Raw genomic sequence first — 27156 nt, 5'->3', positions numbered from 1 at the left:
CTGGAGCACCTGGAGGAAACCCAGGCAGACACAGGGAGAACGTGCAGAATCGACACAGTGACCCAAGCCGGCATTGAATCCGGGTCCCCGGCGCCGTGAAGCAACAGTGTTAACCACTGTGCTACCGTGCCGCCTTTGTGCATCAAACTACTGCTCCAACCGATCCATGTGGTCTGTGAGGAGTTGCAATTGGTGACACTACCTGTGATGTAGTTGTCCGGAATCCTGGAAGTATCATAGACCTCCCAAAAAATAATAATAAGTAGCCAATAAAGTTACTACATATCACAAGTGAACCATTTTATCCATCTAACTGCTATTTCTGGAACTAATTAATACTTTAAATTGAAAAATGAATACTTCTTAAATTAAAATAAGTTACAGTCAACTGTCTGCGTTTTAACATTAGATTTATCTTTTAAATGTAAAATGCTAAATACAGTAAACACCTGTCTTTGGTTTCGACATCCCTTTAGAACATAGAACATAGAAACATACAGCACAGCACATGCCTTCCGGCCCACGATGTTGTGCCGGACTTTTGTCGTAGATTAAGAACAAATTCATCTACACCCCATCATTCAACCGTAATCCATGCAATAGCCGCTTGAAGGTCCCTGATGCTTCCGACTCAACGAATTACACAGGCAGTGCATTCCATGCCCCCACCACTCTCTGGGTAAAGAACCTACCTCTGACATCCCCCCGACATCTTCCACAATTCACCTTAAATTTGTGTCGCCTTGTAATGGTTTGTTCCACCAGGGGAGAAAAGTATCTGACTGTCTGCTCTATCTATTCCCCTGATCACCTTCTAAATCTCTATCAAGTCGCCCCTCATCCTTCTCCGTTCTAATGAGAAAAGGTCTAGCACCCTCAACCTTTCCTCGAAAGACGTACTCTCCATTCCCGGCAACATCCTGGTAAATCTCCTTTGCACCTTTTCAAAAGCTTCCACATCCTTCCTAAAATGAGGCGACCAGAACTGCACAGAGTACTCCAAATGTGGCCTTACCAAGGTTTTGTACAGCTGCATCATCACCTCACGGCTCTTAAATTCAATCCCTCTGCTAATGAACGCGAGCACACCATAGGCCTTCTTCACAACTCTATCCACTTGAGTGGCAACTTTCAAAGATCTATAAACATCGATCCCAAGATCTCGCTGCTTCTCCACATTGTATTCCACATTCATATGTGTCCTTCCAAAATGGACAACCTCACACGTTTCAGGGTTAAACTCAATCTTCCACTTCTCAGCACAGTTCTGCACCCTATCTATGTCTCTTTGCAGCCGACAACAGCCCTCCTCACTATCCACAACTCTACCAATCTTCGTATAGTCTGCAAATTTACTGACCCACACTTCAACTCCCTCATCCAAGTCATTAATGAAAATTACAAACAGCAGACGACCCAGAACTGATTCCTGCGGTGCGCCACAGGTAACTGGGCTCCAGGCTGAATATTTGCCATCCACCACCACTCTCTGACTTCTGGCCAAATTTCCCACTCTCCCATGCCTCCTTACTTTCTGCATAAGCCTATCATGGGGGAACGTTATCAAATGCCTTTCTAAAATCCATGTACACTGCATCCACTGCTTTACTTTCATCCACGCGCTTGGTCACCACCTCAAAGAATTCAAAAGACTTGTAAGGCAAGACCTACCCCTCACAAATCCGTGCTGACTATCCCTAATGAAGCAGTGTCTTTCCAGATGCTCAGAAATCCTATCCTTCAGTACCCTTTCCGTTACTTTGCCAACCACCGAAGTAAGACTAACTTGCCTGTTATTCCCAGGGTTATCCCTGTTCCCTTTTTTGAACAGGGGCACGACATTCGCCACTCTATAATCCCCTGGTACCACCCCTGTTGATAGTGAGGACGAAAAGATCATTGCCAACGGCTCTGCAATTTCATCTCTTGCTTCCCATAGGATCCTTGGAAATATCCCGTCAGGCCCGGGTGACTTGTCTATCCTCAAGATTTTCAAAATGCCCAACACATCTACCTTCCTAACAAGTACCTCCTCGAGCTTACCAGTCTATTTCACACTGTCCTCTCCAACATTATGGCTCCTGTCATTCGTAAATACTGAAGAAACGTACTCGTTCAAGACCTCTCCTGTCTCTTCAGTCTCAACACACAATCTCCAGATACTGTCCTTGATCGGAACTACCTCGCTCTAGTCATTCTCATATTTCTCACATATGTGAAAAACGCCTTTGGGTTTTCCTTGATCCTACCCACCAAAGATTTTTGAATGCCCTCCCTTCGCTCTCCTAATCGCTTTCTTCAGTTCCAACCTGGCTATCTTGTATCCCTCCAGCGCCTTGTCTGAACTTTGTTTCCTCAGCCTTATATCAGTATCCTTCTTCCTCTGAACAAGACATTCAACCTCTCTTATCAACCATGATTCCCACACTCGACTATCTCTTCCCTGCCTGAAAAGAACATACATATCAAGGACACGTAGTATCTTTCCTTGAACAAGCTTCACATTTCAATTGCGTCCTTCCCTGACAGCCTATTTTCCCAACTTCTGCACTTCAGTTCCTGTCTGACAACATCGCATTTACCCTTCCCCCAATTGTAAACCTTGCCCTGTTGCACGCACCTATCCCTTTCCATTACTGAAGTGAAAGTCACAGAAATGTGGTCCCCCACGAACAAATCTATCACTTGCTTTGGTTCATTACCAAGTACCAAATCCAATAAGGCCTCCCCTCCGCTCCGACAATCTACATACTGTGTTAGAAAACTTCCTGGACACACTGCATTGCACAAACACCACCCCATCAAAACTATTTGATCTAAAGAGTTTCCAAACTGTGCCTCCACTTCTCTGTTGTTATTGTGGGTTCTATAGAAAACTCCCAACAAGGTGACTGCTCCTTTCCTCTTTCTGACTTCAACCCATACGAACTCAGTGGGCAGTTCCTCCTCGAACTGCCTTTCTACAGCTGTTCTGCTATCGAAATTAACAATGCCACCCCCCCCCCACCTCTTTTACCACTCTCCCTAATTTTATTGAAACATCTATAACAAGGAACCTCCAACTACCATTTCAACCCCTCTTCTATCCAAGTTTCCGTGAACGCCACCACATCGTAGTCCCAAGTACCGATCCATGCCTCAAGTTCACCCACCTTTTTGATGATGCTTCTTGCGTTGAAATATCCCCACTTCAACACATCTCCATGACTGCAGGTACTCTCCTTTGTCAGTGTTACCTTCCGCGCTGCCTCACTGCACGCTTTGACGTCCTGAATATCGGCTACTTTAGGTGCTGGACTACAAAACCGGTTCCCATTCCCATGCCAAATTAGTTAAAACACCCCCGAAGAGTACTAGAAAACCTCCCTCCAAGGATGTTGGTGCCCATCTGGTTCGGATGCAGCCCGTCCTGCTTGTACAGGTCCCACCTTTCTCAGAATGCGCTCCAATTATACAAATACCCGAAGCCCTTCCTCCTACACCATTCCTGCAGACACTACACTCGCTCCCTATTCCTAGACTCGCTATGACGTGGCACTGGCAACACACTAGAGATGAGAAATCTGTCTGTCCTGGCTTTTAACTTCCAGCCTAACTCCCTAAACTTGTTTACCACATCCACACCCCTTTTCCTACCTACGTCGTTGGTACGAATGTGCACCACGACGTCTGGCTTCTCCCCCTCTCACTTAGGGATCCTGAAGACACAATCTGTGTCATCCCTGGCCCTGGCATCCGGGAGGCAACATACCTTCCGGGAGTCTCGCTCGTGGCCACAGAATATACCATCCATTCCGCTAACCATTGAGTCTCCTATCACTATTGCTTTTCTATTCTTCTTCCTTCCCGTCTGAGCCCCAAAGCCAGACTCAGTGCCAGAGACCTGGACGCTAGGGCGTTCCCCCTGTCGGTCATCTCCCCCAACAGCATCCAAAACGGTATAGTTGTTTTGAAGGGGAACGGCCACGATCTGCCCGTTCGTTTTATTTCCCCTGACTGTAAGCCAGCTACTCTTGTCCTGTACCTTGGGTGTGTTTACATTAGAACATAAGAACTATGAACAGGAGTAGGCCATCTGGCCCCTCGAGCCTGCTCCGCCATTTAATGAGATCGTGGCTGATCTTTGTGGACTCAGCTCCACTCTGTGGCCGTACACCATGTCCCCGAATCCCTTTATTCTTTAGAAAGGCATATATCTTTTTCTTAAGAACGTTTAAAGAAGGGGCCTCAACTGCTTCACTGAGCAAGGAATTCCAGAGATTCACAACCCTTTGGGTGAAGAAGTTCCTCCTACACTCCGTCCTAAATCTACCTCCCTTTATTTTGAGGCTATGCCCCCCCTAGTTCTGCTTTCCCCGACCAGTGCAAACAACCTGGCTGCATCTATCCTATCTATTCCCTTCATAATTGTATATGTCTCAATAAGATCCCCCCCCCCCCCCCCCCCCCGCATCCTTCTAAACTCCAATGAGTACAGTCCCAGTCTACTCAACCTCTCGTCATAATCTAATCCCCTCAACTCTGGGATCAACCTAGTGAATCTCCTCTGCACTCCCTCCAGTGCCAATATGTCCTTTCTCAGGTAAGGTGACCAAAACTGAACGCAATACTCCAGATGCGGCCTCACCAACACCCTATACAATTGCAGCATAACTTCACTAGTCTTGAACACCATCCCTCTAGCAATGAAATAAAAAACTCGATTACCTTCTTAATCACCTGTTGCACCTGCACACCAACTTTTTGCGACTCGTGCACCAGCACACCCAGGTCCCTCTGCACAGCAGCATGTTTTATCATCTTACCGTTTAAATAATAATCCATTCTGCTTTTATTCGTCCCAAAATTGATAGCCTCACACTTGGCAACATTGAATTCCATCTGCCAGAACCTAGCCCATTCACCTAACCTATCCAAATCCTTCTACAGACTTCCGGTATCCTGTGCACCTTTTGCTTTACCACTCATCTTAATGTCGTCTGCAAACTTTGACACATTGCACTTGATCCCCAACTCCAAATCGTCTATGTAAATTGTGAACAACTGCGGGCCCAACACTGATCCTTGAGGGACCCCACTAGTTACAGGTTGCCAATCAGAGAAACACCCATTTATCCCCACTCTCTGTTTTTTGTTAGTTAACCAATCCTCTACCCATGCTACCACTTTACCCTCAATGCCATGCATCTTTAGTTTATGCAGCAACCTTTTGTGTGGCACCTTGTCAAAAGCTTTCTGGAAATCCAGATATACCACATCCATTGGCTCCCCGTTATCTACTGCACTGATAACGTCCTCAAAAAATGCTACCATATTATTCAGACACGACCTACCCTTCGTGAACCCATGCTGCGTCTGCCCAATGGGACAATTTCCCTCCCAGGTGCCCCGCTATTTCCTCCTTAATGATAGATTCCAGCATTTTCCCTACAACCGAAGTTAAGCTTACCGGCATATAATTACCCGCTTTCTGCCGACCTCCTTTTTTTAAACAGTGGTGTCACGTTTGCTACTTTCCAATCCTCTGGGACCACCCCAGAGTCTAGTGAATTTTGATAAATTATCACAAGTGCGTTTACAATTTCGCTAGCCATCTCTTTTAAAACTCTGGGGTGCATCCCATCAGGGCCAGGAGACTTGTCTACCTTTAGCCCCATTACCTTGCCCAATACTGCCTCCTTCGTGATTACAATCATCTCAAGGTCCTCACCTATCATATCTTTATTTCCATCAGTCACTGGCATGTTATTTGTGTCTTCCACTGTGAAGACTGACCCAAAAAACTGGTTCAGCTCCTCAGCCATTTCCCCGTCTCCTATTATTAAATCTCCCTTCTCATCTTCCAAAGGACCAATATTTACCTTAGCCACTCTTTTCTGTCTTATATATTTGTAGAAGGTTTTACTATCTGCTTTTATGTTCTGAGCCAGTTTACTTTCATAGTCTACCTTACTCTTCTTTAATGGTTTTTAGTAGCTTTCTGTTGTCCCCTAAAGACTTCCCAGTCCTCTAGTCTCCCACTAATTTTTGCCACTTTGTATGTTTTTTCCTTCAATTTGATACTCTCCCTCACTTCCTTAGATATCCACGGTCGATTTTTCCCCTTTCTACCGTCTTTCCTTTTTGTCGGTATGAACCTTTTCTGAACACTGTGAAAGATCGCTCGGAAGGTTCTCCACTGTTCCTCAACTGCTTCACCATGAAGTCTTTGCTCCCAGTCTACCTTAGCTAGTTCTTCTCTCATCCCATTGTAATCGCCTATGTTTAAGCACAAAACACTCGTGTTTGATTTTACCTTGTCATCCTCCAACTGTATTTTAGATTCCACCATATTGTGGTCGCTCCTTCCAAGAGGATCCCGAACTATGAGATCATTAATCAATCCTGCCTCATTACACAGGACCAGATCTAGGACGCATTGTTCCCTTGTAGGTTCCGTTATATACTGTTCCAGGAAATTATCCCGGGTACATTCTATAAACTCTTCCTCAAGGCTGCCTTTACCAACCTGGTTAAACCAATCGACATGCAGGTTAAAATCTCCCATGATAACCGCTGTACCATTTCTACATGCATCCGTTATTTCTTTGCTTATTGCCTGCCCTACCACCCTGTTACTATTTGGTGGCCTATAGACTACTCCTATCAGTGACCTTTTCGCCTTACTATTCCTGATTTCCACCCAAATTGATTCAACCTTGTCCTCCATAGCACCAATATCATCCGTTACTATTGCCCGGATGCCATCCTTAAACAACAAAGCTACACCACCGCCCTTACCGTCCATTATATCCTTTCGTATAGTCTGATACCCTTGGATATTTAACTCCCAGTCGTGACCATCTTTTAACCATGTTTCAGTAATGGCCACTAAATCATAGTCATTCACGATGATTTGCGCCATCAACTCATTTACCTTATTTCGTATACTACGAGCATTCATTTACCTCCCTGTAACTTTATTATTACCCCCTCTGCCTCCTGGATGATCCGAAGTTCATCCAGCACTAGGTCCAGTTCCCTAACATGGTCTCTGAGGAGCTGGCGTTGGGTGCACTTCCCGCAGGTATAGCCACCGGTGGTATCCCTCATCACCCATATCCTACAGGAGGAGCATGCAACTGCCCTAGCCTCCAACCCCTCTTACCTTACAGAATTTAGCTGCCCTGTGGAGCAACTGGAACTCCGCCCTCCGACTCTTCTCACAGTCAGCTGCACTCTTTGTATACTCCTGGCTCCCATCACGCACTTTGAGGAAATGTAGGAAATTAAATGGAAGGAGCACCTTACTCCCTCCTCACCTAACTCCCTCAGTCACCATGCTCTCACTATAGCACTCAAATGCACCCACATTCAGCACTCAGTGCAAACAAAGTCTGCACTTTAGCTGGCTCACATTTATACTGCGACTCTTTACGTTTGATTAATTAATTAATTATTTACGTTTAATTAATTTAACAACATTTTATTTTTAAATTGAGTGCAGATTCCCTACCAGCCAACCAGGTCCCAACTTTCCTGTGATAACAAACAAACAAAGAACAAAGAAATGTACAGCACAGGAACAGGCCCTTCGGCCCTCCAAGCCCGTGCCGACCATACTGCCCGACTAAACTACAATCTTCTACACTTCCTGGGTCCGTATCCTTCTATTCCCATCCTATTCATATATTTGTCAAGATGCCCCTTAAATGTCCCTATCGTCCCTGCTTCCACTACCTCCTCCGGTAGCGAGTTCCAGGCACCCACTACCCTCTGCGTAAAAAACTTGCCTCGTACATCTACTCTAAACCTTGCCCCTCTCACCTTAAACCTATGCCCCCTAGTAATTGACCCCTCTACCCTGGGGAAAAGCCTCTGACTATCCACTCTGTCTATGCCCCTCATAATTTTGTAGACCTCTATCAGGTCGCCCCTCAACCTCCTTCGTTCCAGAGAGAACAAACCGAGTTTATTCAATCGCTCCTCATAGCTTATGCCCTCCATACCAGGCAACATTCTGGTAAATCTCTTCTCCACCCTCTCTAAAGCCTCCACATCCTTCTGGTAGTGTGGCGACCAGAATTGAACACTATACTCCAAGTGTGGCCTAACTAAGGTTCTATACAGCTGCAACATGACTTGCCAATTCTTATACTCAATGCCCCGTCCAATGAAGGCAAGCATGCCGTATGCCTTCTTGACTACCTTCTCCACCTGTGTTGCCCCTTTCAATGACCTGTGGACCTGTACTCCTAGATCTCTTTGACTTTCAATACTCTTGAGGGTTCTACCATTCACTGTATATTCCCTACCTGCATTAGCCCTTCCAAAATGCATTACCTCACATTTGTCCGGATTAAACTCCATCTGCCATCTCTCCGCCCAAGTCTCCAGACAACCTAAATCCTGCTGTATCCTCAGACAGTCCTCATCGCTATCCGCAATTCCACCAACCTTTGTGTCGTCTGCAAACTTACTAATCAGACCAGTTACATTTTCCTCCAAATCATTTATATATACTACAAACAGCAAAGGTCCCAGCACTGATCCCTGTGGAACACCACTGGTCACAGCCCTCCAATTAGAAAAGCATCCCTCCATTGCTACCCTCTGCCTTCTATGGCCTAGCCAGTTCTGAATCCACCTTGCCAGCTCACCCCTGATCCCGTGTGACTTCACCTTTTGTACTAGTCTACCATGAGGGACCTTGTCAAAGGCCTTACTGAAGTCCATGTAGACAACATCCACTGCCCTACCTGCATCAATCATCTTAGTGACCTCCTCGAAAAACTCTATCAAGTTAGTGAGACACGACCTCCCCTTCACAAAACCGTGCTGCCTCTCACTAATACGTCCATTTGCTTCCAAATGGGAGTAGATCCTGTCTCGAAGAATTCTCTCCAGTAATTTCCCTACCACTGAAGTAAGGCTCACCGGCCTGTAGTTCCCGGGATTATCCTTGCTACCCTTCTTAAACAGAGGAACAACATTGGCTATTCTCCAGTCCTCCGGGACATCCCCTGAAGACAGCGAGGATCCAAAGATTTCTGTCAAGGCCTCAGCAATTTCCTCTCCAGCCTCCTTCAGTATTCTGGGGTAGATCCCATCAGGCCCTGGGGACTTATCTACCTTAATATTTTTTAAGACACCCAACACCTCGTCTTTTTGGATCACAATGTGACCCAGGCTATCTACACCCCCTTCTCCAGACTCAACATCTACCAATTCCTTCTCTTTGGTGAATACTGATGCAAAGTATTCATTTAGTACCTCGCCCATTTCCTCTGGCTCCACACATAGATTCCCTTGCCTATCTTTCAGTGGGCCAACCCTTTCCCTGGCTACCCTCTTGCTTTTTATGTAAGTGTAAAAAGCCTTGGGATTTTCCTTAACCCTATTTGCCAATGACTTTTCATGACCCCTTCTAGCCCTCCTGACTCCTTGCTTAAGTATGTTGTCTTTCAGTTGTTTCACCTGATATCAGTGACTTTGTTTACTCACTGGGTGTAACCCCGCCCAATCAATCTGCCCCCTGAACTGGGCTTGGATCCCCGCATTAAGATTAAACACCCACCGGGGGTAACCCAGCCCAATCAATCTGCTCCGTGTAATTGTCCGGAATCCCCGAGGTCAGTTTATACACTCACCGGATATAACCCGGCCCAGTGACTCTGCTCCCTGACCTGGGCCTGAATCCACGATGTAGGCTTATACGCTCACCTTGTGTAACCCCGTCCAATCAATTCTCGCGCGACGTCCGTTCATCCATTGTCGCAGCGTCTGCATTGTCTCGCCAATGAACCACGCTTCGGGAAATCCTTTCCCTTGTAAATGCTACCACGACACCACACAACCCTGCCATGGCAATCTCTTCAAGGCGTGCCAGAGCATCGACATGGGTACCACTATCACCCGTGAGAACACCACCCACCAGGTACGCTTTACACACTCGTGTGACTCGGCCAACTATGTCTACCTCATACATTGCAGGAAAGGATGTCCCGGAGCGCAGTACATTGGTGAGACCATGCAGGCGCTGTGACAAATAATGAACGGACACGGCGCGACATTCGCCAGGCAGGAATCCCCCCATCCAGTCGGGGAACACTTCAGCAGTCAAGGGCATTCAGCTTCCATTCTTCGCGTAATCGTTCTTCAAGGCGGCCTTCAGGACGCACGACAACGCAGAATCGCCGAGCAGAAACTTACAGCCAAGTTCAGCACACATGAGTACGGACTCAACCGGGACCTTGGATTCATGTTGCATTACATCTCCCCCCCCCCCCCCCCCCCCGGTCATCTGGCCTGGGCTTGCGAAATCCTACCAACAATCCTGGCTTGAGACAATTCACACCTCTTTAACCTGTGATTATCCTTCTCTCCAGTTGCTCCGTTTGAACTTGTAAAGATTTAATACCTGCAAAGACTCGCATTCAAATTATCGTCTTGCATCTTTGACTTTGTTTATACAAATGTTTCTGGAACCTACCTCTTCATTCACCCGAGGAAGTAGCAGTGCTCCGAAAGCTAGTGATTTGAACCAAACCTGTTGGACTTGAACCTGGTGTTGTAAGACCTCGTATTGTGCTCACCCCAATCCAATGCCGGCATCTCCACATCGCAAATAAATGGGAAAGGAAAATATCCATAAATAGTATTTAACTTTAGAAACTATGCGAAGGGTCAGAAATGATAAATTGAGAGAAATGGCCCGATGAAGAATACTGTGATTGGCCAAACGGGGGCAAGAGGAAATTACATCAATTACTGACTATGACGGTCGAGAAACCAATGACAAATTAATCATGCACTACCTGGACAAACCACAGGTTAGCCGTGCACACTTTAAGCCTATTAAGAGGCTTAAAGTGTCCCTCATTTCGGCCAACCAGATGCAATAATACACTTGAAAAGTTTGCGGTTTGCGGCTTGGAGGAAGTTTATAAGCTGCAGCTTTCACAGACAAATGTGCGCATCAAGTTTGGAACTGAAGTTTTCAGAGTCTGCTGTCCTCAGCGAAGCTTGGTAAGAAACCTCAATCTGAGTGCTGAGCTGCACACAAAGGCGAAGAAGGAAGCAAGATTCCGCCTGTAAAATCGTTGCCCCGGTTTATAGAATCATAGAATTTACAGTGTAGAAGGAATCCATTCGGCTTATCGAGCCTGCACCAGCTCGTGGAAAGAACATGCTACTTCAGCCACACCTTCCTTTCGCCGCAACCCAGGAACACCACCTAACCTTTTGGACACTCAGGGCAATTTATCATGGCTATTCCACCTGGTCTGCACATCTTTGGACTGTGGGAGGAAACTGGAGGACCCGGAGGAAACCCACGCAGACACGGGGAGAACGTGCAGACTCCGCACAGACAGTGACCCAGCGGGTAATTGAATGTGGGACCCTGGCGCTGTAAAGCCACAGTGCTATCCACTTGTGCTGCCGTGCTTCCCTCACCACACCTACCTGCACAACCTCTGAATTTAGATAGGCCTTCTCGACAATGCATCCGTGGAACATAATGGGTCATGACAGAATCCCGGTCGTGGAATCAGATCCAGAGTGGAACAACTGGCGGCTGTGTTCCAAGCCATATCTAGCCTCTCACTGCTCCTTTCTGAGCTTTCCTCAAACTTCACGAAGCCGACTATCATACAGGAGCCAAGAAGAGGGAGGCGGCGTGCTTCAATGACTATTGACAGGTGGCGCAAACACTTATTTTTATGAAGTGCTTCGAGAGGCTAGTCATGGGACACATCAACTCTATACTTCCAGATTGCTTTGATCCTCTGCAATTTGCATACCGCTACAACCGGTCCACAGCAGATGCTATCTGCCTGGCCCTACACTTATCCCTTGAGCATCTCGACAGCACGGTCACCTATGTCAGACTCCTGTTGATTGACTACAGCTCTGCCTTCAACAGCATAATCGTTGCCAAACTCTTTTCCAAACTCCAAACTTGGGAATCGATTCCTCCCTCTGTAACTGGATCCTCGACGTCCTGACCCACTGTAAGGATAAACAAACAGTAAGGGTAAACAATTAGTGAAGATAAACAAGGACAACCGCTCCACAGTAGCCTTCAATATCGTACGTCTGCATACTTAGCCCCTACTATACACCCAAGACATACACACGACTGCGTGGCTAAATTCGGCTGCAACTCCAACTACAAATTTGCTGAGGACACGACCGTAGATAGTCGGATCCCGAACAATAACGAGTCAGAGTATAGGAGGGAGATAGAGAACTTAATAGCATGGTGCAATGTCACAAATCTCTCCCTCAATGTCAGCAAAACAAAGGAGCTAGTTATCGATTTTCGGAAGGGAAGTGTCGTTCACACTCCTGTCTGCATCAAGGTTGCCGAGGGAAATGGTTGACAGCTTCAAATTCCTAAGTGTAAAAATCGTCAACAGCTCCGTCTACATCTCCCACTGCCTTAGGAAAGCGGGCCGCATAACCAAAAATCCCCTCCACCCCCATACCCAGTTTATTCTCTCTTCCAACTTCTTCCATGGGGCAGAAGACACAAAAGTCTGAGAACACGGGCCAATAGATTAAAAAACAACTTCTTCCCCGTTTTTAGCAGAATCCTGACTGGCCTTCTTCTGGACTGAACTGATCTTTCTACGCATCTTCTCGAAATTTATAGCACTATCTTCGGTATGCTGCATATTTATTTATTAATTTACTTGTGTATTTATCATATGTTCTCTGTATTCAAGTATGCTGCAATCTGCATGGACAGTACCCAGAAGAATACTTCTCACCGTTACGCTCTACACGTGACAATAAATCTAAATCTAAAGTACAATCCTCATTTGGAAATTCAAAACTGATTCTTCACTTTCCCTGTCAAAACCCTAAAATAACCTCCCCCCTAACAGAACTGTGGGTGAATTTACATTATGTGAGTTTCCACGATTCAAGAAGGCGACAACCACCCACCCGCCTCCCCACTCCGATATTCTCAAGGTCAATTCGGGATGGGCAATAAAAAAAATCAGTGATGCCACTGCAATTGGAGGGGTCACGAAAAGTCTTGAGAAGTAGGGTTAAGTTGTATACGAAAGCTTCGTATTCATATGTAAAAAGCAAGAGGGTGGCCAGGGAAAGGATTCGGCTACTTAAGTACAGTGGGGTGAATTTATGTGTTGAGCAAGAGGAAATGGGCGAGGTAATAAATGAGGTTCGAAATGGGTTTCCACCAGCTGCTCTGGTTTCCTCCCACAGTCCAAGGATGTGCAGGTTTAGTGGATTGGCCGTGATAAATTGCTTCTTAGTGTCCAAAAGGTTAGATGGGGCTGCTAGGTTGCAGGGATAGGGTGGAGGCGTGGGCTTAAGTAGGGTTATCTTTCCAAGGGCCTGTGCGGACTCGATGGGCAGAATAGCCTCCCTTTCTACTGTAAATTCCATGATGTATCTCTATGATACATAATGTACTCTTCTTAAGACGGAGACGTGGAGAAAGGTTCATCTCCTCCACAGTCTCCGACATGTGGAATTCATTTCATATTCAGCAGTGTGAGCAGGGTATTCGAATTCAATCAAGGCAAATTAATCCGGATGTTTTACAGTCTGGCGAGTCACAGGTAATGAAAGACAGATAGGAAAGTGGAGTTGATAGAAAACCAGATCATCCATGATCCAGTTCAGCGGTGCAGCAGTCCGGGAGGAGGCACATCTTGTCCATATTCACTTCTGTACTCATAATCCTACATTGGATTAATGGTTATAGAATTGTGCTTCTTGGAGCATTGAAACACAGTGAAGTCGATAGGGTGGCATTCAAGCGACACAGGTACCAGAAAATAACCAGCTCCAACAACGGTGAAACCAATCACACTTCCTGACATTCATTGTCATTACCATCGCTGTAGATCACGATTTCAACATCTTGGGTGCTGCCATTGACCAGATACACACTGAACTTGATATATGAATACTGTGGCTACAGCAGCTTCCAGAGGCAACAGAGGCGCGCTGGATTGTGCTATCTTAACATCCCAAAGTGTGTCCACCATACATAAAGATTTCAAACGTCAGGAGGGTGATGGGATATCGTCAATTTGCCTGGTAGGTTCAAAACTGACGGAACTGCCCTCAGATATTTTGGGCATAGTCGTGATCACCTGACTCACTTCTGTACTGTGCCTCTGAGGTTAAAGAATATCATAACTAATTTAAACATCACAAATGCCGAAGTCCTCACGGTACCGTTGTCTTGAATATAAAAAAGCCCAATATAGATAAATCGTGCTGCCAGAGCTAAGCATCACATTTGGCCTGGCCCGCTGCTAAGTGTTGAAAAATGGATTTCTGATCACAATATGTTACAGAGATTCTGCATTGCTCATAATTACTACTCTGAGCTTTGAATCCAGCGGCGTCTTCAGTTTGTAAATATGGGAAGGTGTTCTTTGAACAGTGTCTGACCATTTAAGCTACTTCCGATTATTTATTTCTATTGTATTTATTTTTTTCGAATGAATTCCCATTTCCCAAAGCCTGCTTTTTCTCACAGCGTTAACTTTGAACTAGAACAATAATGTTTATAACTGTGTCAAACACACTAAAGCATCATAAATATGATTTGAACCATATTCAGGAAAAGGGGTCCTCATCCACCGTGTCTCCGGTTCTCAGTCACTCACTCCTACCTTTAATTCCACAGCAGGTTTGAAATTGATTAACTCGGCGCTTCAGCCTTGAACAATGAAAACCGGGCATTTGATCTTGAGCTTCCAACCTCTCTCCGATGGCCCACAGAAACAGAAAGTGGTCAGAATGCGCACCTAATAATCATCGTCATTGTTACAAGTAGGCTTACATTAACACTGCAATGAACTTACTGTGAAAAGCCCTTGGTCACCACATTCTGGCGCCTGTCCGGGTGCACTGAGGGAGAATGCAGTTGTCCAATTCCCGTCTTTCGGCACTTGTGGGAGGAAACCGGAGCACCCAGAGGAAACATACGCGGACACGGGGAGAACATGCAGACTCAGCACAGACAGCAACCCATGCCGGAATTGAACTTGGGATCCTGCCGCTGTGAAGGAACTGTGCGAACCACTGTGCTACCGTGCCGCCCACGAAGTGTTGAGCCAGAGGAAATGGGCGATGTACTAAAGGAGTACGTTGTATCAGTGTTCACCAAAGAAAGGGACTTTGTGGAAGATGATTCTTGGGTAAATTGTGTGGAAAGTCTGGATCACGTTACATCGAAAAGGAGGAGGTATTGGGTCTTTTAAATGATATTGATGTAGAAAGGCGTCCTGTTCCGGATGGGAATTGCCCCAGAATACTAAGGGAAGCCCGTGAGGACATTGCTGGGGCCTTGACTGACATATTGTTTATCCTCATTGTGTTATGGGTACGGGTTTACAGAACCCCAAAGTGTTTCATGGAATTCAACCGACCCACAACTTTTAATAGATTGTCGTGTGGGAAGCTCACGGCGTAATCTCCATGTGTGATACAGCAGAAATGGGCAAATAGTTTTTAAAACAAAACAAATAGTTTTTAAACATCCAAAAGACTTCAAACATTCAAAAGTAGACATTAGGTTACATTCAATATATTTATAGTCTTTGGATTTCAGAAATCAACAGAGTAGCTCTGTGTTTCTTCCTGCAGCTCACAGCAAAACACACAGACACTCCCAGCTGCCTTCTCAAACTGAAACTCAAAAAAGCAGAAGTGAGCTCATCTCCTCCCCACCATCTGACATCACTTCAGTAATACGATCAGCTCCATTTCTTAAAGGTACATAGCTTAAACATCTATTGCTTAAAGGTACTCTCACATGATACCTCCCCCCAAGAAAAAAAAACCCATCAACTTCAAGATAGTTTCATTTTTCACCTTTGCACCATAATTAAGAAATGCACACAGTAAAAACACTTCACCGGTTCAAAAAAAACAACACACGCAAACAGGTACAGTAATATGGTCCATTTTATTTTACCGTTCTGCTTCCCCCAACATAAATCCTTCCGTTCGTGACAAAGCATCGGCTATCACGTTTTCCCGTCCTGCCACATGTACTATTTTTAAGTGAAATGCCTGTAACAATAAACTCCAGCGAAACAGCGTCGCATTGTTATTCCGGAATCGCTCCAAAAACGTGAACGGATTATGATCAGTATATATAATGGTGTCAGACGGATTACTGGTCACATAAATGTGAAAATGTTGAAAAAGCCAGCACCAAACTCAAAGTCTCCTTCTCAATCGTCGAATACTTCTTCTGGTGAGGATTCAAGTTCTTTGAAAAATAACTCTATTTGTCTAGCTATAGCCCTTCGTCGTCGTCTTGTAGAAGCACCGCACCTACGCCACATCGCTCGCATCCACAGCCACTTTGTATGGTTTGGTATAATTTGGGATGAGTAACACAGGAGCAGTGTTTAACACAGCCTTCAATCCGTCAAATGCCTGTTGACACTCAGCTGTCCACTGGAATTTGTCACGCTTTTTGAGCAAGTCCGTCAGTGGAGCGACAACACTGCTAAAACTTGGTAGAAATTTCCGGTAAAATCCACTCACACCAAGAAATCGCATTATGTCCCGTAGTGTGGAGGGTATTGGAAACTCACCAATAACTTTATTTTTCACATCCCGTCGGACCAATCGACCCTGTCCGATTGTATGGCCAAGGGAAGTGACTTGGGTTTTCCAAATTCACTTTTGGCTAGGTTTATCACAAAACCTGCCTCCTGAAGTTGATCGAATAACTCCATAAGATGTTTGAAATTTTCTTTCCATGTCTGGCGGAAAGCTACCAGATCGTCGACATATAACGCACAATTGGGTAATCCTGAAACGACCATATCATTAACCGTTGGAATGTGGCTGGGGCGTTGTTCGTACCAAATGGAATAACTTTGAATTGGCATATACCATTCGGAGTCACAAAAGCTGAAATCTCCTTCGCCCTTTCGGATAAACGTACCTGCCAGTAACCTTTAAGTAAGTCCAATTTGGAAATGAAAGCGGATTGTCCCACTTTTTCAATGCAATCCTCCAAACGTGGGATAAGATAAGAGTTCGTCCTTGTAACTGCATTCACCTTTCGAAAGTCCACACACAACCGTTAGGTACCGTCTGGTTTAGGTACCATCACTATGGGTGAGCTCCAGTGGCTGCAATCCACTTCAATTATGCCATTTTAAAATATACTCTCAATCTCTTTGTTAACCTGTGCCAATTTCAAAGGATTACGTTTACATGGATGTTGTTTGATAGGAAGAGCATTTCCCACATCTACATCATGTACAGCCATTTTAGTACTTCCCAATTCATCTCTACAAACTTGCCCATGTGATATCAATAACTCTTTGAGGTCAGATCGTTTTTCCTCTGGAAGATAACTCAACAATTCATCCCAATTTTTAAGAACATCTTAATTTTCCAATATGATTTGAGGTATGTCAAATTTACAGTCATCTGGATTTGGTTCGTCACTTTGACTTAGAATTATTAAAACCTCCTCCTTTTTCTCTCCTTCCCTTTCAAAGTACCTTTTAAGCATATTCACACGACACACTCTGTGAGTCTTCCATCTAACTGATGTTTTTAACCACATAATTCATCTAACTAAATTTCCTTTCAATCTGATAAGGTCCACTGAACGTAGCTCACCTACCACTGATAACAACACTAAAACTTTATCTCCACTTGTAAAACTACGGACGTTGGATTTCTTGTCCGCTACCAGTTTCATCACATTTTGTGCAACTTTCAAATGTTGTCTAGCCAATTCACCTGCTCTATTTTATCGTTCCCTAAAATTTGACACGTAATCCAATAGTGTAACTTCCGATTTCTCACCCACCAATTTTTCTTTAATAAATTTAAGTGGTCCTCTTACCTCATGACCAAAAATTAGTTCCAATGGACTAAATTTGGTTGACTCATTAGGTGCATCCCTAATTGCAAGCAGTACGAAAGGAATTCCTTTATCCCAATCCTTTGGTTAATCATGACAATAAGCACTCAACATTGTCTTTAATGTCTGATCCCGTCTTTCTAACGCTCCCTGCGATTCTCGATGGTGCGCAGTTGATTTAAATTGTTTTATTCCTAAACTATCCATAACTTCTTTGAATAACTTTGAGGTAAAAATGTATCCTTGATCCGATTGAATTTCTGTGGGTAGTCCATATCTAGGAAACATAAGAACTAGGAGTAGGAGTAGGCCATCTCCCCCTCGAGCCTGCTCCACCATTCAATGAGAGCATGGCTGATCTTTTGTGGACTCAGCTCCAGTTGCCCGCGCGAACACCATAACTCTGAATCCCTTTATTCTTCAAAAAATTATCTATCTTTATCTTCAATACATTTAATGACGGACCCTCTACTGCTTCACTGGGCAAGGATTTCCATAGATTCACCGCCCTTTGGGCGAAGACGTTCCTCCTAAACTCAGTAGTAAATCTATTTCCCCTTATTTTGAGGCTATGCCCCCTAGTTCTGCTTTCACCCGCCAGTGGAAACAACCTGCCCGTATCTATCCTACCTATTCACTTCATAATGTAATATGTTTATATAAGATCCCGCCTCATCCCTCTAAATTCCAACGAGTACAGTCCCAGTCTAGACAACCTCTCCTCGTAATCCAAACCCTTCAGCTCTGGGATTAACCTAGTGAATCTCCTCTGCACACCCTCCAGTGCCTGTACGTCCTTCATCAAGTAAGGAGACCAAAACTGAACACAATACTCCAGGTGTGGCCTTACTAACAACTTATGCAATTTCAGCATAACCTCCCTAGTCTTAAACTCCATCCCTCTAACGATGAAGGACAAAATTCCATTTGCCGTCTTAATCACCTGTTACACCTGTAAACCAACTTTTTGCGACTCATGCACCAGCACACCCAGGTCTCTAAGCACAGCAGCATGTTTTACTATTTTATCATTTAAATAATAATCCCTTTTGCTTTTATTCCGACCAAAATGGATAACCTCACATTTGTCAACATTGTATTCCAACTGCCAGACCCTAGCCCATCCACATAACCTATCCAAATCCCTCTACAGACTTCCAGTATCCTCTGCACTTTTTGCTTTACCACTCATCTTAGTGTCGTATGCAAACTTGGAGACATTGCCCTTGGAACTAACACCAAATCATCGACGTAAATTGTGAACAATTTCGCGCCCAACACTGATCCTTGAGGGACACCGCTAGCTACTGATTGCCAACCAGAGAAACACCCATTAATTCCCACTCTTTGCGTTATATTAATTAACCAATCGTCTATACATGCTACTACTTTCCCCTTAATGCCATGCATCTTTATCTTAAGCAGCAAACTTTTGTGTGGCACCTTGTCAAAGGCTTTCTGGAAATCCAGATATACCACATCCATTGGCTCCCCGTTATCTACCGCACTGGTAATGTCCTCAAAAAATTCCACTAAGTTAGTTAGGCACGACTTGCCCTTTATGAACCCATGCTGCGCCTGTCCAATGGGAATATTTCCATCCATATGCCTCGCTATTTCTTCCAGGTGATAGATTCCAGCATCTTCCCTACTACCGGAGTTAAGCTCACTGCCCTATAATTTCCCGCTTTCTGCCTATCTCCTATTTTAAACAGTGGTGTTACGTTTGCGAATTTCCAGTCCGCCGAGACCACACCGTAAATTAGTCACTAGTGCATTTGCAATTTCCCTGGCCATCTCTTTTAACACTCTGGGATGCATTCCATTAGGGCCAGGCGACTTGTCTACCTTTAGCCCCATTAGCTTGCCGATCACTACCTCCTTAGTGATGACAATCCTCTCAAGGTCCTCACCTGTCATCACCTCATTGCTATCAGTCACTGGCATGTTATTTGTGTCTTCCACCGTGAAGACCGACCCAAAAAACCTGTTCCGCTCCTCAGCCATTCCCTCAGCTCCCATTATTAAATCTCCCTTCTCATCCTCTAAAGGACCAATATATACCTTAGCCACTCTTTTTTGTTTTATATATTTATCGAAACTTTTACTGTCGTTTTTATATTCTGAGCAAGTTTACTCTCATAACCTATCTTACTCTTCTTTATAGCTTTTTTGGTAGCATTCTGTTGCCCCCCTAAAGATTTCCCAGTCCTCTATTCTCCCACTAATCTTTGCAACTTTGCATGCTTTTTCCTTTAATTTGATACTGTGCTGAATTTGGTGCATTTTGAGTTCTATAGTAAGAGTTTGGTGACCGAGGGAGTTAGGTGAGGAGGGAGTAAGGTGCTCCTTTCATTGTGTTTCCAACATTTCCGCAAAGAGTGAGAAGAGAGCCAGGAGTTTACAGAAAGTGTAGCTGACCGGGAGCAGAGTCGGAGGGCGGATATCTAGTTAGTCCACAGGGCAGCTATATTCTGTCAGGTAAGAGGGGATGGAGGCTAGGCCAGTTGCATGCTCCTCCTGTAGGATCTGGGTGGTGAGGGATACCACCGGTGTCCACGCTGACTATACCTGCGGGAAGTGCACCCAACTTCAGCTACTCAAAGACGGTGTTAGGGAACTGGAGCTGAGGATGGATGACAGTGGCAGACAGTGCAGGGATCCCTCGTGGCCGTTTCCCCTACAAAACAAGTATACCGTTGTGGATGCTGTTGGGGGGGGGGGGGGGATGACCTACCGGGGGAAGGCCCTAGCGGTCAGGTCTCTGGCACTGAGTCTGGCTCTGGGGCTCAGAAGGGAAGGGGGAGAAGGAGAATAGAAAAGCAATAGTTGTAGGAGATTCAATGGTTAGGGGAATAGATAGAAGATTCTGTGGTCGCGAGCGAAACTACCGGAACGTATGTTGCCTCCCGGGTGACAGGGCCAGGGATGTCTCGGATCGTGTCTTCAGGATCCATAAGGGGGAGGAGGAGCAGCCAGAAGTCGTGGTGCACATTGGTACCAACGATATAGGTAAGAAAAGGGGTGTGGTGGTAATAAACAAGTTTAGGGAGTTAGGCTGAAAGTTAAAAGCCAGGACAGACAGAGTTGTCATCTCTGGTGTGTTGCCGGTGCCACGTGATAGCGAGGCTAGGAATAGGGAGAGAGTGCAGTTGAACACGTGGCTGCAGGAATGGTGTAGGAGGGAGGGCTTCAGGTATTTGGATAGTTGGAGCGCATTCTGGGGAAGGTGGGACCTGTACAAGCAGGACCGGTTGCATCTGAACCAGGGGGGCACCAATATCCTGGGAGGGAGGTTTTCTAGTACTCTTCGGGAGGGTTTAAACTAATTTGGCAGGGGAATGGGAACCGGATTTGTAGTCCTGTAACTAAGGTAGACGATATTCAGGACGCCAAAGCGTGTAATGAGGCAGTGGGGAAGGGAACACTGACAAAGGAAAGTACTTGCAGGCACGGAGATGGGTTGAAGTGTGTATACTTCAACGCAAGAAGCATCAGGAATAAGGTGGGTGAACTTAAGGCATGGATCGGTACTTTGGACTACGATGTGGTGGCCATCATGGAAACTTGGTTAGAAGAGGGGCAGAAATGGTTGTTGGAGGTCCCTGGTTATAGATGTTTCAATAAGATTAGGGAGGGTGGTAAAAGAGGTGGGTGGGGTGGGATTGTTAATTAGAGATAGTATAACAGCTGCAGAAAGGCAGTTCGAGGAGAATCACCCTACTGAGGTAGTGTGGGTTGAAGTCAGAAATAGGAAAGGAGCAGTCATCTTGTTAGGAGTTTTCTATACCCCCCCCCTTTCCCTATAGTAGCAGAGATGTGGAGGAACAGATTGGGAAACAGATTTTGGAAAGGTGCAGAAGTCACAGGGTAGTAGTCATGGGTGACTTTAACTTCCCAAATATTGAGTGGAAACTCTTTAGATCAAAGAGTGTGGATGTGGTGGTGTTTGTGCAGTGTGTCCAGGAAGCTTTTCTAACACAGTATGTAGATTGTCCGACCAGAGGAGGGGGAATATTGGATTTAGTACTTGGTAATGAACCAGGGCAAGTGATAGATTTGTTAGTGGGGGAGCAGTTTGGAGATAGTGACCACAGTTCTGTCACTTTCACTTTAGTAATGGAGAGGGATAGGTGCGTGCAACAGGGCAAGGTTTACAATTGGGGGAAGGGTAAATACGATGTTGTTAGACAAGAATTGAAGTGGATAAGTTGGGAACATAGGCTGTCAGGGAAGGACACAAGTGAAATGTGGAACTTGTTCAAGGAACAGGTACTACGTGTCGTTGATATGTATGTTCCTGTCAGGCAGGGAAGAGATGGTCGAGTGAGGGAACCATGGTTGACAAGAGAGGTTGAATGTCTTGTTCAGAGGAAAAAGGAGACTTATGTAAGGCTGAGGAAACAAATATCAGACAGGGCATTGGAGGGATACAAGATAGCCAGGAGGGATCTGAAGAAAGGGATTATGAGAGCTAAGAGAGGGCATGAACAATCTTTGGCGGGTAGGATCAAGGAAAACCCCAAGGCCTTTTACACATATGTGAGAAATATGAGAATGATGAGAGCGAGGGTAGGTCCGATCAAGGACAGGAGCGGGCAATTGTGTATTGAGTCTGAAGAGATAGGAGAGGCCTTGAACGAGTACTTTTCTTCTGTATTTACAAAGGAGAGTGGCGATATTGTTGGAGAGCACAGTGTGAAACAGACTGGTAAGCTCGAGGAAATACTTGTTAGGAAGGAAGATGTGTTGGGCATTTTGAAAAACTTGAGGATAGACAAGTCCCCCGGGCCTGACGGGATATATCCAAGGATGCTATGGGAAGCAAGAGATGGAATTGCAGAGCCGTTGGCAATGGTCATTTCGTCCTCACTGTCAACAGGGCTGGTACCAGGAGATTGGAGAGTGGCGAATGTCGTGCCCCTGTTCAAAAAAGGGACGAGGGATAACCCTGGGAATTACAGGCCAGTTAGTCTTAGTTCGGTGGTAGGCAAGGTAATGGAAAGGGTATTGAAGGATAGGATTTCTGAGCATCTGGAAAGACACTGCTTGATTAGGGATAGTCAGCACGGATTTGTGAGGGGTAGGTCTTGCCTTACAAATCTTATTGAATTATTTGAGGAGGTGACCAAGCATGTGGATGAAGGTAAAGCAGTGGATGTAGTGTACATGGATTTTAGTAAGGCATTTGATAAGGTTACCCATGGTAGGCTTCTGCAGAAAGTAAGGAGGCATGGGATAATGGGAAATCTGGCCAGTTGGATAACGAACTGGCTAACCGATAGAAGCCAGAGAGTGGTGGTGGATGGCAAATATTCAGCGTGGATCCCAGTTACCAGTGGCGTACCGCAGGGATCAGTTCTGGGTCCTCTGTTGTTTGTGATTTTCATTAATGACTTGGATGAGGGAGTTGAAGGGTGGGTCACTAAATTTGCAGACGATACGAAGTTTGGTGGAGTTGTGGATAGTAAGGAGGGCTGTTGTCGGCTGCAAAGAGACATAGATAGGATGCAGAGCTGGGCTGAGAAGTGGCAGATGGAGTTTAACCCTGAAAAGTGTGAGGTTGTCCATTTTGGAACGACACATATGGATGCGGAATACAGGGTTAACGGTAGAGTTCTTGGCAATGTGGAGGAGCAGAGCGATCTTGGGGTCTATGTTCATACATCTTTGAAAGTTGCCACTCAAGTGGATAGAGCTGTGAAGAAGGCCTATGGTATGCTCGCGGTCATTAACAGAGGGATTGAATTTAAGAGCCGTGAGGTGATGATGCAGCTGTATAAAACTTTGGTAAGGCCACATTTGGAATACTGTGTTCAGTTCTGGTCACCTCATGTTAGGAAGGATGTGGAAGCTTTGGAAAAGGTGCAAAGAAGATTTACCAGGATGTTACCTGGAATGGAGAGTAGGTCTTACGAGGAAAGGTTGAGGGTGCGAGGCCTTTGCTCATTAGAATGGGGAAGGATGAGGTGCGACTTGATAGAGGTTTATAAGATGATCAGGGGACTAGATAGAGTAGACAGTCAGAGACTTTTTCCGCCGGTGGAACAAACCATTACAAGGGGACATAAATTTAAGGTGAAAGTTGGAAGATATAGGAGGGATATCAGAGGTAGGTTCTTTACCCAGAGAGTAGTCGGGGCATGGAATGCACTGCCTGTGGAAGTAGTTGAGTCGGAAACATTAGGGACCTTCAAGCAGCTATTGGATAGGTACATGGATTACGGTAAAATGATATAGTGTAGATTTATTTGTTCATAAGGGCAGCACGATAGCATTGTTGATAGCACAATTGCTTCACAGCTCCAGGGTCCCAGGTTCGATTCCGGCTTGGATCACTGTCTGTGCGGAGTCTGCACGTCCTCCCCGTGTCTGCGTGGGTTTCCTCCGGGTGCTCCGGTTTCCTCCCACAGTCCAAAGATGTGCAGCGTAGGTGGATTAACCATGATAAATTGCCCTTTGTGTTGGGTGGAGGTGTTGAGTTTGGGTAGGGTGCTCTTTCCAAGAGCCGATGCAGACTCAGGGGGCCGAATGGTCTCCTTCTGCTCTGTAAATTCAATGATAATCAATGATTAATCTAGGACAAAGGTTCGGCACAGCATCGCGTGCCAAAGGGCCTGTTCTGTGCTGTATTTTCTATGTTCTATGTTTGATACTCTCCCTTATTTCCTTAGATATCCACGGTCGATTTTCCCTCCTTCTACCATCCTTCCTTTTTGTTGGTACAAACCTTTGCTGAGCACTGTGAAAAATCGCGTCGAAGGTTCTCCACTGTTCCTCAACTGTTTCACCATTAAGTCTTGGCTCCCAGTCCAACTCAGTTAGTTCTTCTCTCATCCCATTGTAATCTCCTTTGTTTAAGCACAAAACACGAGTGCTTGATTTTACCTTCTCACCCTCCATCTGTATTTTAAATTCCACAATATTGTGATCGCTCCTTCCGAGAGGATCCCGAACTATGAGACCTTGAATCAATCCTGTCTCATTACACAGGACCAGATCGAGGACCGCTTGTTCCCTCGTAGTTTCCATTACATACTGTTCTAGGAAGCTATCGCGGATGCATTCTATAAACTCCTTCTCAAGGCTGCCTTGACCGACCTGGTTAAACCAAACGACATGTAGATTAAAATCCCCCATGATAACTGCTGTACCATTTCTACATGCATCAGTTATTTCTTTGTTTACTGCATGCCCCGCCATAATGTTAATATTTGGTGTCCTAAAGACTACTCCTATCAGTGACTTTTTTGCCTTCCTCTTCCTGATTTCTACCCAAATGGATTCAACCTTATCCTCCGATGTCATCCCTTACTATTGCCCGGATGTCATCCTTAAAGAACAGAGCAACACCACCTCTCTTACCATCCATTCTGTCCTTCCGAATAGTTTGATACACTCGGATATTTAACTCCCAGTCGTAACCATCCTTTAACTATGTTTCAGTAATAACCACTAAATCATAGTCATTCAGGATGATTTGCGCCATCAACTCATTAACCTGATTCCGAATACTACAATCATTCAGGTAAAGTACACTTATGATGGCTTTTTTTTAACCTCTGTTTTGAATCTTAACACCTCGATCAGTAACCTCTCCTAAGTTATATTTCCTCTTAGCTTTTCTCCTAATTTTCCGTGTCGTCGAACCCATATCTTCATGTGACAACCTGCCGCGTCGCTTATCATTAATGTTCCCCTAAGCCACTGTACCTTGTACTCTCGTCCTTTTTTATTTTTGACTATGGCCTCTCTGCCTTACACTTTCCCCCTGACTGCCTTTTCTTTCTGTCCCTGTTTTACTACCTTCCAACTTCGTGCATCGCTTCCCCCCCCCCCCCCCCCCCCCCCCCGCCACATTAGTTTAAACATTCTCCAGAAGCTCGAGCAAAGCCCCCCCCCCTGCCCCAGGACATCGGTTCCAGTCCTGCCCAGGTGCAGACCGTCCGGTTTGTACTGGTCCCACCTCCCCCAGAACCGGTTCCAATGCCCCAGGAATTTGAATCCCTCCCTCTTGCACCATCTCTCGAGCCACGCATTCCTCCTATCGATCCTGACATTCGTACTCTGACTAGCTCGTGGCACTGACAGCAATCCTGAAATTACTACCTTTGAGGTCCTCCTTTTTAGTTTAACTCCTAACTCTCTGAATTCAGCTTGTAGGACCTCGGCCCGTTTTCTACCTATGTCGTTGGTGCCCCCCCCCCCCCCCCCCCCCCGCGCCAGAATGACCTGCAGCCTCTCCGAGACATCCTTGACCCTTGGATCACGGAGGCAGCATACCATCCTGGAGTCTCGATTGCGTCCGCAGAATCGCCTGTCTATTCCCCTTAGGATTGAGTCCACTATCACTGTAGCCTTGCCATTCCCCTTCCTGCCCAGGTGCGCAGCAGAGCCAGCCACGGTGCCATGAACCTGGATGCCGTTGACTTTCCCTGGTGAGTCATGTACAGTATCCAAAGCGGGAAATCGGGTTTGCAGGAAGATGATCGCAGGGGACATTTGCACTGCCTTCCTAATCTTGCTCAGTCTTTTGGTCACCCATTTTCTATCTCCCTCAGTAGCTTTCACCTGCGATGTGACCAACACGCTAAACGTGCTATCCACGACGTCCTCAGCATCGCGGATGCTCCAAAGTGAGTCCATCCGCAGCTCCAGAGCCGTCAGGCGGTCTAACAGGAGCTGCAACTGGGCACACCTCTTGCACGTGAAGGAGCCAGGGACAGTGGAGGTGTCCCTGAGCTCCCACGTCGCACACGAGTAGCATGACACGGGTCTGGGATTTCCTGCCATGTCTTAGGTAAACTTATACAACTACAATTGCAAAAAACGAAAAAAAAAAAAGTAAATTAGACAATGAAAAGAAAAACTACTTACCAGGGATAAAATGCACCCCCTTCCCCTCCCCTCCACCCTTCGAATTCCCACCTAGCTTCAAATGCCCAAACTCACTCTTGGTTGTGTCTCACGCTGGCTGGGAATTTAAGTAACTCCTCCACAATATTTTTAGCTGTAAGATTACGAACTGGAAACCTAGTAGGCACATCAATTTGAGTCAAAAGATGTTGATTCCCACGTTTTGTTTTAAGAAGCGGTCCTACACAAACAATTAGGACCCTTGTAAATGGTTCCTCAAATGCTGGAATGGGTATGAAGGACGTTGGTTTTATCACTGCTTGATGTTTCCCTATCACTTGACCTGTGTGACATGACTGACAAAATTTAACTACATCTTTATGTAGTCCAGGCCAATAAAAATGTTTTCGGATTTTAGCTTGAGT

The sequence above is a fragment of the Scyliorhinus torazame genome, chromosome 26 (assembly GCF_047496885.1).
Source record: "Scyliorhinus torazame isolate Kashiwa2021f chromosome 26, sScyTor2.1, whole genome shotgun sequence".
In the NCBI taxonomy this organism is placed as follows: Eukaryota; Metazoa; Chordata; class Chondrichthyes; order Carcharhiniformes; family Scyliorhinidae; genus Scyliorhinus; species Scyliorhinus torazame.
This window is presented reverse-complemented; position numbering follows the sequence as displayed.